The sequence below is a fragment of the Doryrhamphus excisus genome, chromosome 17, assembly GCF_030265055.1.
Source record: "Doryrhamphus excisus isolate RoL2022-K1 chromosome 17, RoL_Dexc_1.0, whole genome shotgun sequence".
NCBI classification, from domain to species: Eukaryota; Metazoa; Chordata; class Actinopteri; order Syngnathiformes; family Syngnathidae; genus Doryrhamphus; species Doryrhamphus excisus.
Genome location: NC_080482.1, coordinates 14,653,834 through 14,675,225, shown reverse-complemented (window position 1 = coordinate 14,675,225; position 21,392 = coordinate 14,653,834).

Genomic DNA, 21,392 nt, shown 5'->3' with positions numbered 1-21,392 from the left:
CTTCAGAAGAATTCATGGTTCCTTGTCTTCCAGGTCCAGTAGCAGAAAAACAGTCCAAGACCATCACACTACCACCACTATATTTTACTGTTCGTTTGCGGCGTTACTTTTACGCCAGATTTAATGGGACACACACCTTTCAAAAAGTTTTGTATACTGTAGAGCAGGGGTGCTCACACTTCAGTCAAAATGATCTACCCACTACAAAAATGCAAAACATCTATTTATTTTCAAATGTATTGAGGATTATTTGTACGTACAATGTATGTTGATGTACCTTACATAACCAAATGAGCCAATATTGCAAAACACACATAATTAACTATTAACATTTTTTGTAATTACCTGAGTTTACTTTGATGACTTGCACTGAATTGAACCAGCCAGGGATGCATAGTCCGGACAGTAGCTGCTGATAGCCAGCCTCAAGCACACTTCCAAATGTTTATCAGTCATGGATAATATCCGTATCATAATATCCGTATAATATTCCATATCCGTATGGAAGTGATATGTTTTTGCCTTTTTACTTGGTCCAGTTTTTGCCTTTTTACTTGGTCCAGCTCCTTCACTCATTTTAGTGACCATAAACTTTAGCGAGGGCTTAAAATCTCGCAATTCGCCGACTAGCTTAGCACTTTGCATCATTGTTTACGCATGAGCGGTGACCTAAAGGTCAAAATTCAGTTGTCATCTGATTGGTTGTCCTGTATGTCAATCAAGTAACGGGGATGGATGATAGGCTGACATCGTAAGTTCTGCTGCACTTAGAGACGTTGTTTGATTTGATTGGTCGCCCGAAGGGCAACATTCAGTTGTCATCTGAATGGCTGCCCTGTATATCAATCAAGTGACGGCATTGATGCTGGGATGATATTCTTTTAATGTCACGCCGCGATCGACCAGCGATCGACCAGTACCACCTCCGCGATCGACCGGTAGCTCGCGATCGACTTAATGAGCACCCCTGCTGTAGAGTATTTTCCTAAAGTTCTTAGGGATCATCAAGATGTTGATGGCAAAATGGAGCCAAGCTGTAATGTTCTTTTTTTTCAACAGTGGTTTGGGTCTTGGGACTCTGCCATGGTGTCTTTCTTAACTAGAAACAAGCGAGGCCTGCAGTTCTTTGAATGTTGTTGTGGGGTCTTTTGTGACCTCTTGGATGAGTTGTCACTGTGCTCTTGGGGTCATTTTGGTCGGCCGGCCACTTCTGAGACTGTTCATCACTTTTCTATGTTTTTGCCATTTGTGGATATTGGCTCTCACTGTGGTTGGCTGGAGTCCGAAAGCTTTAGAAATAGTAATGGTTTTATTTCATTTGAACATGAATCAGATGAATCAGTAACTGTTACATTTGTTCACTTCCTGCTTTCCTAATATAATTTATGTTTTTTTTTCTTCACGTACTGAAGTATAAGGAGATATGAGCATCCAATGCCATAATGTGTACCATAGTGCGTGTCAATATAGTGATATATATAGCACATCATGACTGGTTCAAGACTCTTCATCCTTGTATTTAGCAAACATCAACTGCTTGTATTGTTTCTTGAATTGGCTCATCGTTGTGCATTGTTTGAGGTCCTTACTCAATCCATTCCATAGTTTGATTCCACATACTGAAATGCTATGGCTAGCATAACGTAGTCCTAGCATAGAAGTGTTTCAAATGTACTTCTTCCCTGAGATCATATTTCTCCTCTCTTGTAGAGAAGTATTGGATGACATTTTTAGCTAATTGGTTGTTTTTAGCCTTATGCATTATTTTAGCTGTTTGAAGATGAACTATATCAGCAAGTTGAAGTATTTGTGATTTTAGAAATAAGGAGTTAGTATGTTCTCTGTAACAAATGGCTTGATAACTTTTTAAAACCACACTGATACATCTCGGTTTTTTTCGAATTTGTTCCTGAATTTCGATTTAGATCTCGGCATGATGTTCAGATTTTGGGGATCTTGACTTTGTCCGGCAGGTCCTATTTAAGTGATTTCTTGATCGAGAACGGGTGTGGCAGTAATCAGGAAATTGAACTCAGGTGTGATAAACCACAGTTAAGTTATAATTTTAAAAGGGCCATGTAGCTTTGGAATTTTTTCTCCCTTAATAATAAAAGGTTTGAGTAAAAAACTGAAAACGATTGAAATGATCTTTCCATGCAGCGAGTAAGTTTTTCTTAAATTAAGAATGTCGTTACTTGGGGTATGACTTTTGGGATTTTTCAGGCATGTAAACATTGCCTGACAATTTGACATGGATATTTTTGTAACTTCCTGTTGCAAAAATGTTCTGTGGTCCAAACGATCCAGCAGAGATTGCGTTCAACCCATCGACTTACGGCACTTAGTGATCATCCTCCAATCGGGATTGATCTTCACTCCCTCTGCCAGACAGACGTCGCTATAACTCTTCAGGTTATCGCAGAGAAACTGTTTTGCGCCTGAAAAAGCACACAATCAAATCAACAGATTTCATCCAAACGTGCAGCACAGAGATGTCATGAAAAGGCCGATTCAGCAAATATGCAAAGACGACAAGGCAAAAATATTTCCAATAGTCTTTTTAAACCTGGGTTGCATGTGCCTGCATTGTTTTGCCTACCCTTATTGATGCATACGTCGTATAAACAGTCCGCCAGGTACAAAGAGGGGTTGAGAACTTTGTGGCAGGATGAAAATGGACCATCAGCCTTTGTGAGTATGCCGCATTTTGTGGTGAGGCTGAAGAAATAATGTCTCTCTGGTGGACACGTGGGGCAGCGTCCACCACAACCATCTTGGCAGAACGCATCTGAATCTTTCACTTTCCACTGCTGAATCATCTTTAGTACTGCTGAGCGGGGAGAGCCTGCAAGAGTTCAACAAAGAAACCAGAAAGCTTTAGTCTGGAAATGGTAATGGTAATGGTAATGGTAATGGTAATGGTAATGGTAATGGTAATGGTAATGGTTTTATTTCATTTGAACATGCATCAGATTACAATTGAGTGCATCCCATAATCAGTTCACAGTTCCACATGTCCAAAAGGAGTAGGAAGAAGCAAATCTTATTAAATCCTACCCCTCCATCTGGTACTTTTACAATCACTAACTGTTACATTTGTTCACTTCCTGCTTTCCTAATATAGTTTTTTTTTTTTTTTTTTTTTAAATTTTTTGTCAATACTTCAACTTGCTGATATGGTTCATCTTCAAACAGCTAAAATAATGCATAAGGCTAAAAATAACCAATTAGCTAAAAATGTCATCCAATGCTTCTCTACAAGAGAGGAGAAATATGATCTCAGGGAAGAAGTACATTTGAAACACTTCTATGCTAGGACTACGTTATGCTAGCCATAGCATTTCAGTATGTGGAATCAAACTATGGAATGGATTGAGTAAGGACCTCAAACAATGCACAACGATGAGCCAATTCAAGAAACAATACAAGCAGTTGATGTTTGCTAAATACAAGGATGAAGAGTCTTGAACCAGTCATGATGTGCTATATATATCACTATATTGACACGCACTATGGTACACATTATGGCATTGGATGTTCTTGTCACCTTGTACTTCGGTACAAGTTTTTTTAAATAATGTACCTCGTACCAAAGTACGAGGTACATTATTTAAAAAAACAAACAAAAAAAAAACTTTAAACTGTATTATGGAAAGCAGGAAGTGAACAAATGTAACAGTTAGTGATTGTAAAAGTACCAGATGGAGGGGTGGGATTTAATAAGCTTTGCTTCTTCCTACTCCTTTTGGACATGTGGAACTGTGAACTGATTATGGGATGCACTCAATTGTAATCTGATGCATGTTCAAATGAAATAAAACCATTACCATTACCATTACCATTACCATAACTTAATACTGTTATTTACAAATGGATGCCAAGCATGCTAGGTAGTCCAGCAGCAACAACAATAAGCTATGAACAACAAAACATTGGATATCAAAGAGTATGTTAACGTCCCTCCTTGCTTCCTATCCCGATGACCTCCTCAATGTTGGGAGAGAGTAGCACATGCCTACCCAACATGCCTTGCGACAGGACTATATGAGTGTAATTGTGGAAGAACTATATGAATTAGAATGCACACATGGTGCAGTATTGGATCATACGTATGTACCATGTTTTGTGTTCTTTGATTGTCTTTTTGATTGCATCAGATTTCCACAATAGCCCTGCAAGTCACGTTGCTGGATACAGCTTTGATGTGAAAGGTTTCAAAATAGGAATTTGGAAACGCCCTGTGGGATAGATAAAACCCTTGTCGGGCCTAATGCGGCCCACAGGCCACAGTCTGCCCACCGCTCGATGAGGATAACATATACTACCAGCACCGCTTGTGTACTTCCTGCTTACCTTTTGGCTCCGGCAGGTCATCTGCTTTGTCTCCATTGTAGTTTCCACAGAGGCCCCCGAGGTGTTTATAGTAAGAGGAGGGTACTGTGACGTAAAGCCGCATGTTCCAGTCGTATTTCACAGTCAGACCAAAGTGAGTTTTGAGGACGGCGTAGGTGCTACGATGCTTCACGGTGACTTTCCCGTCTAGCAAAGTGACTGGCAGGTACTGAAGTTCACCGTTGACCTGAGAATTGAACAATAAATGACAATTCTGTAGATTTTTTTCTGTGAATGTCATTTAGTGAGTTACCTGAACTTGTTTTTTATGCCTCCCGATGACAATGGTATGCCCATCAAGGTCTACGGTTACAGTCCTCACAAAGGAAACACGACGGTTGCCTCGATGGTCGTTCTTGGTGGTCACAGTGAACGGGAAGAGACCGGGTACCTTCTCTGCAAGTGTTGCCATAATATACGTGCAGGCACCCTGGGAGACATCCCGGACACACAAAAGCTTTAGAACTGGGAACAACTGAGAGAGGTATTTATAAAGTACCTGGGACCAGCAGTCCTTGGTGACCTGGTCTCTTGACATGAAAGGTTATCCCCAGTTCCCAGTGGCTCTCTTAAAATATCCTCGGCCACATAATGAGTCCTAAAGACTCAACTGAGTCTTTAACCTCCTCAACAGAACAGGCTTTGGAATGCGGTTTTTCAAAAAAAACTCCCAACGGGTTCTGATACTACAGACTCCAAGTGACGAAAAATGACCATTAAAGGTCCCCTTTAATAAGGAGACTTTGGATGTGAGAGCATATTGGTGGAGTCCAAGCAAGACTTCCACGGAGCCCGTAGGTGGACTCCAAGTGAAACAGCAGTCGGTGAACTTGGTTTCTGACAAAGGCTGCTCATCTCATGCAATGAATTCAGTTCTTTTTTCAATCCTTAAATGAAGGGACTGTAGATGAGTGATTTTCAACCACTGTCCCGCGGCACACTAGTGTACCTTGAGAAACCGTCAGGTGTGCCGTGAGGAATTATCCAATATCACTTTTTATAATTAACATTTATTAATCATCATTTGCAAATATTATGTTAATAGCCATTATGTCAATAGTATACATGGACCCAAATATTACAATTGCATTTGATTTATTTACTCAAACGGAAAGAATTGAACAGGGATGGAATATTCCTTTAACCCAGGGGTCTCAAACTCAATTTACCTGGGGGCCACCGGAGCTAGGTTCTGGGTGAAGCCGGGCCGCATCAGGTTTTCAAAAAAAACCCAAAACGCATTTATTAAAAACTGAAAAAAAAAATCAATAAAAAAAACTATCTTCAATGCTTTTGCCTCTGCTATACCCTACACTTTTTCAGGACTTTGGTTCCGGTTTTCCACACCAAAATATCTGATAAAACATTCCACTGTTCTCAAATATCTTAATTTTTATTTTTCTATACACAAAATAAGATAAAAAAAATAAACTAATTAAGAATAAATCAAATAAATCAATCAATCAGTAATAAATAAGTAAAATAATAATAAAACAGCAAATAAGAAAAACGTAAGAAACCACATACGGTTGGAAGAGAAATTATTTTTTCAGATTCAAATGTACAGTATTAACAGTTATTTAACCTTTAACATGAAAATTAATGAAACTTAATAATTTGACCCAATTAGCAAGTTAGCATCGTACTCAGTTCCATCTGGGAGCAGCGTCGTAACTTTAACATGTTTGATGAGATGCTTTATCTTGACGTGTATTTTCCCTTTTATTCCAAATCATTTCCTGCATTTATTTGTACCCAGCGTCATAAGCCTTTAGCTTCATTGCTAATCCAAAGCAAAACAGGGCGGGGTAACAGGGTAGGGTAACAGTATGGGCGGGGCAAAATCATGTTAATTGTGTCTGGTGTGCACACAGCTTTAAGCTGTAGTTTCAACATTAAACTTTGGTATCAAGGTGGGGGCCTCAAACTAGCGGGCCGCGAGTTTGAGACCCCTGCTTTAACCAATCCGATTGAGGTATCTTGTACCCGCTCAAATGGAAAGTTGTCAGGGTGCCTTCTTCTTCGTGGTGTTTTTCTTCTTCTGTCGTTTATTGGCGGTTGGCAAGTAGCTTTCGTGTGCATTAGCGCCATCTGTGAAACAGAATCTAAACCCTTCTATACTTTATTCACAAGTCCAGTTTTATTAAAAAAAAATATATATATCTATATAAAACATGTCCTGAGTTTAATTCTAAAATATTAGCAAGATTGAATTTGATCTTTTCCTGTTTAAATTGATCCCGGGTGCGTACTTTCAGCGCATGCTCAGATATGACGTAACACGCAGATCCAGACGTTCTTCACTTTTAAAAATGGAGGCCAGCAATCGGCACAGGACTAAGCAAAGTTTGTTTTTGATTCAAACTAAATTTCAAGACTGGACAGACGAAAAACTGGCAATACGGAGTTATTCCAACAAGTGAAAGAAAAACACGGGGAAGCCGGTATCACGTGATGTTGATGTTTACGTTTTACTGGGCATGCCCTATTGACTATTCTGTTTGATTTTCACGCCGCATGTAGACAAGAGATTGGAATATTCCTTTCCATGGATACCATTGTTTCCCAAATGAATAATCGATACATCGATGCGAGTGCATTGGCTCATTCACTTGGTACGCATGCAATTGACAGGTGAAATCGAGATTCATCGCGATGCGTTTGTGGGTATCGGTAAAATCCTATCCAAGTGCCGTTTTATTAATGTTCGACTTCACCCCATATGCTGTTCCCCAGGTGCAATGAATGCACCATCATTATTTGGCGTTTTGTATTGAATACGGACGGAAGCCGTGAGGCACATTCAACTACTAGTAAAACAGCATGGAGGAAGCAGCGAGGAAGTTTCTATATTCAACCCCCCCCCGCAACGTTTAAATGGTATGTTTGGAAACACTACGGATTCGCAAAGAACGTCGGAAAGCTCGACAAATTGTCTGTCATTTGCAAAGAATGCCGCGTTAAGAAGCCGTACAACGGCAGCACGACAAACCCCCTTAAAAAGGGGACAAGTCTACCGCGGCGGCTTTATGAATTATCCTTACTGACCTTTTTTGCAGTACATTTAGCGAGTGAAGATTGCTTTTATAGTTATTAGCCCATATTTCCACACTATGTTATATTCTGATTATAATCCTGATCAACAAACTAAGAGGAAAACCGCATTATGAACCACATTATGTATTTTTTCTGAGTCAGCGGCATGTCTCCACCTTACCTGGAAGTCGTAACGTCTTCCATCAAATGTCATGTAGTGAGGGTCACCAAGCGCGTGACAGGTCGCCGTGGACACATGAACACATCTTCCATCCACGCAGCGCTCCTTTTCTCTGCATTTGACATCTTCACAGGGATCCTTGGGTGGCGTAGGAGGAGGGGCGCCTGGAAAAGTACACACATACGTAAATCTACGTATAGCTACAAAGTTACGAAAGACTTAAAGCTGGTATTACATTTTTAGCTAATTGTTTATTTTTAGCCTTATGCATTATTTTAGCTGTTTGAAGATGAACTATATCAGCAAGTTGAAGTATTTGTGATTTTAGAAATAAGGAGTTAGTATGTTCTCTGTAGGCGGCATTATGAATTATCCTTACTGACCTTTTTTGCAGTACATTTAGCGAGTGAAGATTGCTTTTATAGTTATTATCCCATATTTCCACACAATAAGTAAGATATGGTAGAACCAGAGAGCAATAAAGAGTGTGGAGTGATTTCTGATTGAGAACAAATTCATTCATTCATTTTCTACCGCTTTTCCTCACGAAGGTCGCGGGGGTGCTGGAGCCTATCCCAGCTGTCTTTGGGCGAGAGGCAGGGTACACCCTGGAATGGTGGCCAGCCAATCACAGGGCACATATAGACAAACAACCATTCACACTCACATTCATACCTATGGACAATTTGGAGTGGCTAATTAACCTAGCATGTTTTTGGAATGTGGGAGGAAACCGGAGTACCCGGAGAAAACCCACGCATGCACGGGGAGAACATGCAAACTCCACACAGAGATGGCCGAGGGTGGTCTCCTAGCTGTGAGGTCTGCGCGCTAACCACTAGACCGCCGTGCCGCCCTTTGAGAACAAATTTTCATCTCCTAAAATGGACATCAGATCCAGACAGTGGATGCCCTCCGTGAAGGCATCTTCACCACCTGGATCAACATTCTTACTAGTCTCGTGGAAACTTTCGGGGAGTGTCAGGGTATTTTTGAGCTATGGTCTAAAACTTTTCATCTGATGAACTAAACTCCTATAAGCATGTTTTTGTCTCACTTCCATTTTTTGTTTGCATTTTGAACCTCTACGTGGCGGCACGGTGGTCGAGTGGTTAGCACGCAGACCTCACAGCTAGGAGACCAGGGTTCAATTCCACCCTCGGCCATCTCTGTGTGGAGTTTGCATGTTCTCCCCGTGCATGCGTGGGTTTTCTCCGGGTACTCCGGTTTCCTCCCACATTCCAAAAACATGCTAGGTTAATTGGCCACTCCAAATTGTCCATAGGTATGAATGTGAGTGTGAATGGTTGTTTGTCTATATGTGCCCTGTGATTGGCTGGCGACCAGTCCAGGGTGTAATCCTGCCTCTCGCCCATAGACAGCTGGGATAGGCTCCAGCACCCCCGCGACCCTCATGAGGAAAAAGCGGTAGAAAATGAATGAATGAATGAACCTCTACGTAGAACCTCCTTAAGGTCCAACAGTGCTAAATGTACACTGTTATGATGTTGATCAGGAGTGCATGTGGATCAGGAATACATGTGGATGTGTGGATGTGGATTCTACATGTGTGTGCACCTGAAGAGCAGACTCCAGCAGTTCCATATCCATGGCGACTTTTCCAACCGTAGCCGTAGACCAGCATACGTGCGTCGCCTTCCACTGTCACATGACTCTCATGCTTCCCCACCGCCACATTAGACCACACCCAGCGTTTATCTGAAATGAAGTCATTCCACCGAGGCGACAGGCAGCGTCCCCTCGTGCACACCTTGACGCTGGACGACCCCTCCCTCTCTGACAGAATGGCCACAGCGCTGGAGAACCCGTCCACCGTCTCCACCGTCCAGTCATTGGACATCTTGCAGGTGGGGGTCAGGGCGATTAAGAATGGGTCATGGGGTTTGTTGTTGCTTAGAAGGAGCACCATGACTCTCTTGTTGCTTTGGACGACTAGAGGATGTCTGCTGATCAGTTTCTGGACGGTCACCAGTCCAGCGGTCTTCAGCGTCCTGTTGGTGAAGGATTTGTTTCAATGTTAGACTAAATATACATAGACATTCCCTTTCCAAGGAAGCTAGTTGTACCAAATGCTCCATAAGGAGGGAAAACAATCCATGGAGAACACTAAAAACACCTGAAGTCACCTGAAACGCCCACACTGCCGTATTTCAAAGGTGCAAAAGATTTGCCAGAGACCTTTGTGGAGTCACACGGGCTGCTCGGAGCATGTATCTGAATACAGTGCACTTTGCTGGGCCATGCCAGGTGCTACACTCTGGTTCGTCTGATAGTAGTGATGTGGTAGTAGTACTATCATGATATTTGATCAGCTGGTGTAGTCCTACCTAATTTGTTTGAGTAATACATTTTAAAAAGTAAATATAAAAAACTGGGCGGCACGGGGGTTGAGTGGTTAGCGCGCAGACCTACCAGAATCTGGCAGCTTCGTCACAGTTTTTCATAATTATATGAATGAATTATGCTGTTTTGTGGTTGAATAAAGCTAATTACTAATTAAAAAAAAGATATGCAAGCTTAAAGAGCGGCACGGCGGTCTAGTGGTTAGCGCGGAGACCTCACAGCTAGGAGACCAGGGTTCAATTCCACTCTCAGCCATCTCTGTGTGGAGTTTGCATGTTCTCCCCGTGCATGCGTGGGTTTTCTCCGGGTACTCCGGTTTCCTCCCACATTCCAAAAACATGTTAGGTTAATTGGCGACTCCAAATTGTCCATAGGTATGAATGTGAGTGTGAATGGTTGTTTGTCTATATGTGCCCTGTGATTGGCTGGCCACCAGTACCCCGCCTATGTATATATAAATCAAATCAACTTTATTTGTAGAGCACTTTTCCTGCAAAGACATGCAACACAAAATAAAAATAAAAATAAAAATAAAAATAAAAATAAAAATAAAAATAAAAATAAAAATAAAAATAAAAATAAAAATAAAAATAAAAATAAAAATAAAAATAAAAATAAAAATAAAAATAAAAATAAAAATAAAAATAAAAAAATAAAAATAAAATAGAAGAGACAAGACAGCTGGAATAGGCTCCAGCACCCCCCACGACCCTCGTGAGGATAAGCGGTAGCAAATTAAGGAGTACATTTACAGCATTAAATTGAATTAAATAATTAACTACAAAATAAAATGTAATAAGAAAAATACAACATAATATACATAAACTATTTAAATGAATAACTTGAATTAAAAAGAAGATAATATGTATTTCTATGATTGGAAATCGGCCATCTCTGTGTGGAGTTTGCATGTTCTCCCCGTGCATGCGTGGGTTTTCTCCGGGTACTCCGGTTTCCTCCCACATTCCAAAAACATGCTAGGTTAATTAGCGACTCCAAATTGTCCATAGGTATGAATGTGAGTGTGAATGGTTGTTTGTCTATATGTGCCCTGTGATTGGCTGGCCACCAGTCCAGGGTGTACCCCGCCTCTCGCCCCAAGACAGCTGGGATAGGCTCCAGCACCCCCGCAACCCTCGAATGAATGAATGAATATAAAAAAGTGAGGTATAAAAAACTCAACTGTTTTCGTGTTGCACGATGACCGCCATTCAGTGTCAACTCAGTGTCGTCTTCGGCCGCAACGATCACCGCCAAGTTTGTGGCATGGCAGCTTCCTGTTGTGGGCACCATGTAGTTCTTACCCAAACTCGCCACAGGGGGGAGCTGTTCATAGATGTGTTCACAACCCAAACCCATGGCGAGACACTGGTGACCCGCTAGGACAGCCACAGGCAACTGGGACCTAACGAGCCCCGTCCAAGCGTTATGGCTGCGTACCAGGTAGGATGCGTGCGGGGCCAGGGTAAAGGTCACCGCCTTCCCGTGCCGCCACTGACCGCCACCTCGCAGCGACACGTCAGCGCTCGGTATGATGGTGATCTGGTTGGGGCGGTCGCCGTTAACAATAGCCAGTAGCTTGTCCATGCACTTTGTGCCTCCTTGTGGCGTGAACACCAGATACTCGGTTCCCAGTTGTCCTGTTGGGGAAACCACGGTGCCATCTCCTGTCCGGTCCCGCCGGTTAAAAGCGACCACTGAGATGTCAGCACTTGATGAAATCCGGACGGCTGACTTCTCTGTAAGAAACTGCTGCTGCAGTTCAGCTCCAACCGGCAGGGAAACCCAGCGGCTTTCTCCCGCCGAGAGACTCAACTTCATGGAGAAGTCCACTGACGCTATCTGTGGATCAACATCACGTCAAATTTAGTCAAAGCATTACCTGTGTTTGATTGAAATGCCAAATGACAACAGCACATTCATGAAGGCAGGGGTGGACAAACTCCGGCCATATTCAGGCAGTTCATTTTCATCCCGGTCCAGTCCGGTCCGGTCCAGTCTGGTAAGTCATGAATCAGTTGTTCAATCAAATTCATTCCAACAGTTGGTGAAACTAGAAAAGATGTGCTTTCCAGTGACGTACGTAACATCACAATAATCCAACGGAAGACAAAGCGTTGATTCAAAGCAGAGTGGGGGTTTGTTTACAAAGCAGAGCGAGACTGTGATGGACGGAAAAGCATTTTTTTATATGACAGATCTTATCTGCAGATAATTTGTATTTTACCAAATGTGGGAACATTTGGTAATGGTAATGGTAATGGTAATGGTGATGGTAATGGTAATGGTAATGGTTTTATTTCATTTGAACATGCATCAGATTACAATTGAGTGCATCCCATAATCAGTTCACAGTTCCACATGTCCAAAAGGAGTAGGAAGAAGCAAAGCTTATTAAATCCTACCCCTCCATCTGGTACTTTTACAATCACTAACTGTTACATTTGTTCACTTCCTGCTTTCCATAATACAGTTTAAGGTTTTTGGGTTTTTTTTTTTAATAATGCACCTCGTACCGAAGTAGGAGGTGATATGAGCATCCAATGCCATAATGTGTACCATAGTGCGTGTCAATATAGTGATATATATAGCACATCATGACTGGTTCAAGACTCTTCATCCTTGTATTTAGCAAACATCAACTGCTTGTATTGTTTCTTGAATTGGCTCATCGTTGTGCATTGTTTGAGGTCCTTACTCAATCCATTCCATAGTTTGATTCCACATACTGAAATGCTATGGCTAGCATAACGTAGTCCTAGCTTAGAAGTGTTTCAAATGTACTTCTTCCCTGAATTTGGGTGTATCTTATCTTCGGTTTTAGTGTTTCGCATTTTTGTTTACTATTTTATATTTCATATTTCCAACCCTTCTGTGACCCTTGCCACTTAGCGCTTCGAATCTGGCAGCTTCGTCACGGTTTTTTAAAAAATATATGAGAATTATGCTGTTTTGTGGTTGAATAAAGCTAATTATTAATAAAAAAAATATGCAAGCTTAAAGGCCGCATGGCGGTCGAGTGGTTAGCGCGCAGACCTCACACCTAGGAGACCATGGTTCAATTCCACCCTCAGCCATCTCGGCGTGGAGTTTGCATGTTCTCCCCGTGCATGCGTGGGTTTTCTCCGGGTACTCCGGTTTCCTCCCACATTCCAAAAACATGCTAGGTTAATTGGCCACTCCAAATTGTCCATAGGTATGAATGTGAGTGTGAATGGTTGTTTGTCTATATGTGCCCTGTGATTGGCTGGCCACCAGTCGAGGGTGTATCCCGCCTCTCGCCCCAAAGACAGCTGGGATAGGCTCCAGCACCCCCGCGACCCTCGTGAGGAAAAAGCGGTAGAAAATGAATGAATGAATGAATGAATGCAAGCTTAAAGGAAAACTGCACTTTTTTGGGCAATTTTGCCCATCATCCACAATCCTTATATAATACATGAACATGTACTATATAAGGGTATCTTTCCTGTGTGTTATAAAGCTATACAAATAGACAAAAAGAGGCAGCTGATCAATGCATGAATGGTACACAGCTATTCCGCCTAGAAAGACCACCATTAAACCATTAAACCACCATTAAACCTGTAAAAATCCAACAAGGTTTTATGGTTTTCTATGCATGCTGTGAGCAAGTAGTAACAGGTACATTCATGATAACATGTAATCATTCAATATTGCAATGGCAACAACTGTAGCGTGATGTAGCATCACCTTTCAATAGCTGAAAAGACAAAGACGTGTATTCATGTTTCGTTGTGAATGATGGGCAAAATAAAAAAGTGTAGTTTTCCAAATGTAACAGAATTTTTTTTGCCCAATATTTTCAGGCATAAATATTGCTAAACGATGCAAAATATAAATATAAGGCATTCAGAATACGCATTCAAAGATGTTTTGATGATATTGTATTACACACTGGTGTTGTAATACATTGTAGGAAGTACATTGTAGGACAGGGGTGGGCAAACTACGGCCCGGGGGCCACATCCGGCCCGCCAAGTGTTTGAATACGGCCCGCCCAATCTTTCAAAAGTATTTAATTTAAACTCAACATACAACCTGGCATCATGGCCTGAGCCAACCTTTTGATGGTTGTATCAATTTCGTTGTTTGACATGGTCTGTTGTTTACAAAGTGCTCCTGAAGAAAGAGACACAAGCACATAATAATAATACAAATTAAAATAATAATAATTATATTATTATTATAACTATTATGATTATTATATTTATTATATTAATGCTAATTATTATATTAATTATATATAATAATATTGTTATATTTGCATATTTTACATAATAATAATATAATAATTATTATTTTAATTTTATTTTAATTATTATAATATTTTATTATTTTTAAAATATTTAAATATAAATATAAAATAATAAATAATAATAGCAGATTGCATGACAATTTTACAGATACAATAATACCAGGTGGACTGTTACGTGTAAAATACATAGTCTGCCCCCCCCCCCCCCCCGGAAATTTTGTTATATCAATGCGGCCCGCGAGTCAAAAAGTTTGCCCACCCCTGTTGTAGGAAGTACTACTGCACAGAAACCAAACAACAACAAGGACTGCTTTCAGTGCTAACATATGAGTCTATATTATGTTTTCTCTTATATCTTATCTTATCTTGGGCAATAGGAGTGTAAAGGTGACTATAGGGTTGTTATTTCATTCTACAGGGTTCTAATAATGTTAAAAAGCATACTTAGAATCAGGGTCAGCAACCGGTTTCTATGCTATAACTACAAATTTATTACATTTGTTAAGAAGAACTACTTTGTAGGAATTCACGTATCACAATCGGGTCTGAAAACAATTAACCTTCCTCTTGTTTTAGCTTTCTGGTATCATCTCTTATGTTAACGGGTGGGTTTTGACCCATGTATTAAATCAGCTATAAAATACACTAAAAACAATAAGTTACCATCAAATTTGCTTCTCATGTCTTGGTTACCTTCTTAGGCTTCCTCATCCATGAAAATGTTGCTTTTAATACTTTTGGTGTGGGCATGTAGGCCTTTTTTTGTCACTATACCCCTCCATTTCTATTTCCAAAAATGGTCAAATGAACCTCAAAAGAATCATATTCATAAATTGAAGGTTCTTTTGTTACCTGGCTATTACTGAGGGCTATAGAACATATCTCTTAAATCAATTAGTTGTATTTATTTTCTCATTTTAGTATTAATCACTAAAGAAACATCTATGGTGTTGGGGTGAATTTTGACCCATATATATTCATGTCAAGAAAAGGTAGAAAAAGTGATTGTTTTCAGCAACAGAACTTTAGTATAAAGTGAAATGAAAAAGCAGAACAGGTCCAGATCTTGGTTCACTGTACTTCTTGCCATTCTTTCCATGATCCAAATTGTAAATGTGAAATCAGCCATCAGTCAAATGAGTGAATTCACCTCACATGTCTGGACCTTGTTTTTCTGCTGGTATACTGGAAAAGCGGTCAAAATGAGAATCCCCTGAAGCTTACATGATGAGAAGAGGAGCTGGTTGTCATTGTGTTGGCTAATTGGACACTTATGATTTCAGTTTTGGCTCAAAATATTGCTTTATAGTCATATTATTATAACCGGGTCCAAACCGACCCTAACAATACAGTGGTCATAATTTCAACCAGACCATTTTAAAATGTAGTAAAAATGATTTTTTTGGTTTTATTTTGTTGAAATAGAGTTTCCTGACAAAGTCAAAAAGCCTTGATGCAATAAACAAATGTTATGTGATTCTTTTTATGCATTAAAATGTAAAACGGGTCGGTGCCGACCCTAACACAAGAGGAGGGTTAAATGAGTTTCACGACAAGAGACAATAGTCATGAGTGAGGGGAAGATGAAGCGTGTCAGTCCGTTGTGGTGAAGAGAGAGCTGAGCCGAAATACAAAGCTCTCAATTTACAGAATTTATTAATTTATTATGGTCCCGGTCCTGGTCTGCCATCATAGCTAGCTTAGGGTCATTACGCTGGTTAGAGTCCCGCCACTTACCAACCATCGCGGCCTATGAGTCCAAAAGTTTGCCCACTACTGAACAAAAAATACCACACATGAACATTTTTTCCTACATGGTACCTAATAATATTTCTGACCTGAATGTGGACATTGGCCTCAGAGCCCGGAGCAGTGAGAACCACCTGGAGTTTATGGTCATTTCCAAGGAAAAGTACTCTCCATAAGGCATTCTGGTAGTTGGGGAGGAACGTCGTGATGAACTCCTTTCCTGTCGCACATCCGTGACTGACTGGAGAAGCAAAGGAATGATATCAAGATGACAACCCGGCGATGATGCTGACTGAATATACCTATATAAAATATATAAAATATATATATAATATATATATATGAAATACCTGACAATAGCGTAGCCGCAGTCAAGCTCACGAGAAGATATCTTTCCATGGCTGATCGAAAAATGGGACACATGGTAAATAATTACAAAACAAATGCACATAAAAACAAAAAGAAGTTACAGTTATGAGATCCACAAAGTGAATCTGTGGCTGGAGGCAACCTCCTACTGTAAAAAGTGTTTATGTAATTCATTTTCAATGCAAGTCATAACATGCCTCCAATGCAGGTTCTTGATAACAGACACAAGTTAAAGTTAAAATTATATTTATATTTGTTTGTTTCTTCCTGGGGCGGCACAGCGGTCAAGTGGTTAGCGCGCAGACCTCACACCTAGGAGACCAGGGTTCAATTCCACCCTCGGTCACCCTCTTGTGTGGAGTTTGCATGTTCGTTTTCATGGCTTAAAAGGGCACCAAACATCATCTCTTCTATTGTGCACTTGCATCATCTCCCCGTGCATGCGTGGGTTTTCTCCGGGTACTCCGGTTTCCTCCCACATTCCAAAAACATGCTAGGTTAATTAGCCACTCCAAATTGTCCATAGGTATGAATGTGAGTGTGAATGGTTGTTTGTCTATATGTGCCCTGTGATTGGCTGGCCACCAGTCCAGGGTGTACCCCGCCTCTCGCCCAAAGACAGCTGGGATAGGCTCCAGCACCGCCCGCGACCTTTCGTGAGGAAAAGCGGTAGAAAATGAATGAATGTTTCTTTCGGCTTTTTCCTGATTATGGAGTCGCCACAGCGGATCTGAAAACTGAAAAGAATCCAAAAGTCAAACCTTCATAATGCTCGCTCCAATGCCACAATAATTTCACAAAAGTGATCACTCCTCTCACAAGGAATTAACTAATTCACTGCCTACTACTAATTAATTTCTACGTCTTTTACATTTGTTTTTGCATTAGAGGCAAAAAAGGTGATGATGCAAGTGCACAATAGAAGAGATGATGTTTGGTTTCAAGCCGTGAAAACGGCCACAAGGCAGCAGAAATGCATTTTATAGGTGCTCGGCATGCGCTTTTATGTGCTCCAGGGCAAGCAGGAAGTCAAAAAGCATGGAGCTGTGTAGCATGCACAAGGTTTGCATTGAAGGGACATTTTTAAAGGGAACTGCACTTTTGGATTTGGAATTTTGCCCATCATTCCCAATCCTTATGTGAAACATGAACACATATTTCTTTCCCTTTTCTGTGCATTCTAGCACCAGAAAGTTAATATAAGCTTGTTAACAACGGACATCATGGGAAATACCTATTTTGACGCTAAAGTCCTCACAAAAAAACTAAAAAACAGTGTTCTATTTACATAACCGACTTATATGAACCAAGCTACAGCCATGTTATTATTGTAGCAGCTGGTGGACTAACATCACGCTTTGCTAGCCCGCTAGTCTCAGCGTCATTCACAGACGGAAGAGTGGATACCTAGCTCTCAATTTTGCTACCAAGACTCAACAAGATGCTGGTTTGGTGTCAGCATTTTTTACCTGACGACTGGAGCACACGTCTTGTGCTGGAAGATACAGCCATCCCAATGAGAGTGGACAGAACTAGCAAAAGTATGTGTATCAATATGCCATAAGAAAGAAGTTTGGGTAGCTTTTTAAATCATCAAAATAGGGCAAGATATTGCAACTATTAAATGTTATCATCAATGTACGTGTTCATGCATGATCACAGCATGGATATCAAACCATGCAACATTGTTAGATTTCCTAGTCTAAATAGGTGTATTCCAATTGTTAGCTAGCTCATATTAATTTGTGTTATAATGCACAAAAAAGCGAAATAATTGCGTGTTCATGTTTCACATAAGGATTGGAAATGATGGGCAAAGTGCAGTTCCCTTTTAATGAATGCAAACACACAGTTCACTTCCAAATGTCAAAATTGTAAATATTGTAAATAGTTCATGGTGTTATACAGTATGTTCCCTACGATTGGCTGGCGATCAATCCAGGGTGTACCCTGCCTCTCGCCCAAAGTCAGCTGGGATAGGCTCCAGCGACACTACTAAGGATAAGATGGATGACACGAATACTCATTACGGATAATGAATTTTGTCCAAAACGATCATGAAACGAGTACATTTCCTCATTACTTCACATGATCCATACATAAAATATTATATTTATTACTACACATTGCATTTTTTTTTCCAAGACAGAACGATCGTGCATCAGTCAGTGTTCTTTTTTTTGTTTGCTTGTTTCGGGTGGTGGCTGGTGATATAAAGTCTGTTTGTTGTACAAAACTGCTTGTTGTACTGAACAAGGTGCTTCTGAGAAAAATACAGCCAGCAAGGCTGACATATTATTATGTTTATTGCCATGTATGCATGAATCATCAACTTCACACAGCCCATTTCAATGAAATTAATGAATTATAATATATATGAATAATGAAATAATAAAGTGTCAAGGATCACTTACATATTTTTATATGTATAAGTATATATATTTCACATATATACTTACATGCACACTCATATAGCTGAATAATAAACAATACATATCGCAATTTCTGATCAATTTCAGACTTAAAATAAGGTACAGCTTTAGGCTCCGCCCATTCCTGGTTTAAACCCCAGCCACTTCAACTACGGATACAAATACAGGTAATTTAGATGGGGAACACATACACATACAGATGGTAATGGTAATGGTAATGGTAATGGTAATGGTAATGGTAATGGCAATGGTAATGGTAATGGTTTTATTTCATTTGAACATGCATCAGATTACAATTGAGTGCATCCCATAATCAGTTCACAGTTCCACATGTCCAAAAGGAGTAGGAAGAAGCAAAGCTTATTAAATCCTACCCCTCCATCTGGTACTTTTACAATCACTAACTGTTACATTTGTTCACTTCCTGCTTTCCATAATACAGTTTAAGTTTTTTTTTGTTTTTTTTTAAATAATGTACCTCATACCGAAGTGGTGTACATCCCGACTAATTGCTAAACAACCTTTTTTCCTGATGAAAGACGAGAGTCAAATTTTTCTTTTTGGTAGCTTCCATGTTGATGTAGCCCTAGAACACAATATTCTGCATACCTTGAACAATCAGTGAAAATGGTCGAAAATGAATGAGTTCATACCCGCTTCCACCTTCCATATGAGAAATAACCAGAATAAGTGGAAATACGACTGGAAATAAGCCACCAAGTCAGGGAAAGTGCGGTAAAACTACGAAGAATGAACAGGTGACCTTTTCATTGATTACATTACAGTCATATTGTACAGTCATATACATATGACAATATAATACAGACATATACTATAATAAAATAAATACTAGCATAACTCAGGGGCACCATGGTGGAAAAAGATTTCTGTAAAATTTTGGAAGTTTGATTCTATGAGTACTTGAATGCAACATTGATGCCGTCCATACAAAGATTCATCATCAATGACTTTCAATGCATTCAGGACATCACTGGTCCCATCAGCATAAAGAAGAGAAGATGCATCCTTACCGTGAAGCGTTCATCGGGGGAAGCAGCAGAAGACAAAAAGGAGGGAGGCTCATATCAAGGACGTTGTGAGGCAAAGATAAACAACACGACGTGATGCCTGAATGAAAAGCATATTGAATATTGGTGGCTTTGTTAGAGATGCGCTGTGCTTGGGATAACAGACCTTTCAGGGACGTCAGTCATCCAGTCAAATCATCACCGTGTCAACGTGTCCTTAAACACTGCAGAATGTACACACATTACACAAAAAATAAAATAATTATTGATAATAAATAAAATGTGTAAAAGAACACATCATATCATATCCCCAAGCATGTCGCTTATAAAAAATGTAATATACAGTTAGATGTCCCAGACTTTTTGCATGTTTTTGTAAGTAAAACTAAAATCATGCTGTTTGGTAACAGCAGAAAGGACACGCACCAGCAAATACAAATAGACGGTGTGGACATTGAAAGGGTGAAGGAAAATACATTTCTCACAATAGATCACAATAGATGAAAATATGAGCTGGAAACCTCATATTACAAATATACAACATAAGGTGGCCAGAAATATTTCAGTATTGAACAAAGCAAAATTTGTTCTCAATCAGAAATCACTCCACACTCTTTATTGCTCTCTGGTTCTACCATATCTTACTTATTGTGTGGAAATATGGGATAATAACTATAAAAGCAATCTTCACTCGCTAAATGTACTGCAAAAAAGGTCAGTAAGGATAATTCATAATGCCGCCTACAGAGAACATACTAACTCCTTATTTCAAATACTTCAACTTGCTGATATAGTTCATCTTCAAACAGCTAAAATAATGCATAAGGCTAAAAACAACCAATTAGCTAAAAATTTCATCCAATACTTCTCTACAAGAGAGGAGAAATATGATCTCAGGGAAGAAGTACATTTGAAAGGTGACATAAAAGTGCATGCCGAGCGCCTATAAAATGCATTTCTGCTGCCTTGTGGCCGTTTTCACGGCTTAAAAGGGCACCAAACATCATCTCTTCTATTGTGCACTTGCATCATCTCCCCGTGCATGCGTGGGTTTTCTCCGGGTACTCCGGTTTCCTCCCACATTCCAAAAACATGCTAGGTTAATTAGCGACTCCAAATTGTCCATAGGTATGAATGTGAGTGTGAATGGTTGTTTGTCTATATGTGCCCTGTGATTGGCTGGCCACCAGTTCAGGGTGTACCCCGCCTCTCGCCCGATGACAGCTGGATGGACTGTCAACTGGTCGCTCGTCTTGCGATGTCGCTACCATCGAGTCAGCTAAGAATTTATAGCTGGTTCTTATTGGTCCAGGAGGCTGCTACCAATGCAACTGCATCTCTCACTTATCAAACCGGATATCTTTATCTTTTATTTTTCACAACCCTAATAGAAACATATCAATCGTATTAAAAATAATGAAACGACAACCCTGACACTGCATGTATTGTACATGCATTCTGTTTCCCCAGAGCAGGATCAAGACAAACTACTGATGGGATGACACTTCATGAGGTAAACCCTTAAGGTAAACTTCACAGCAATGTGACATTGATATACAAGTGCA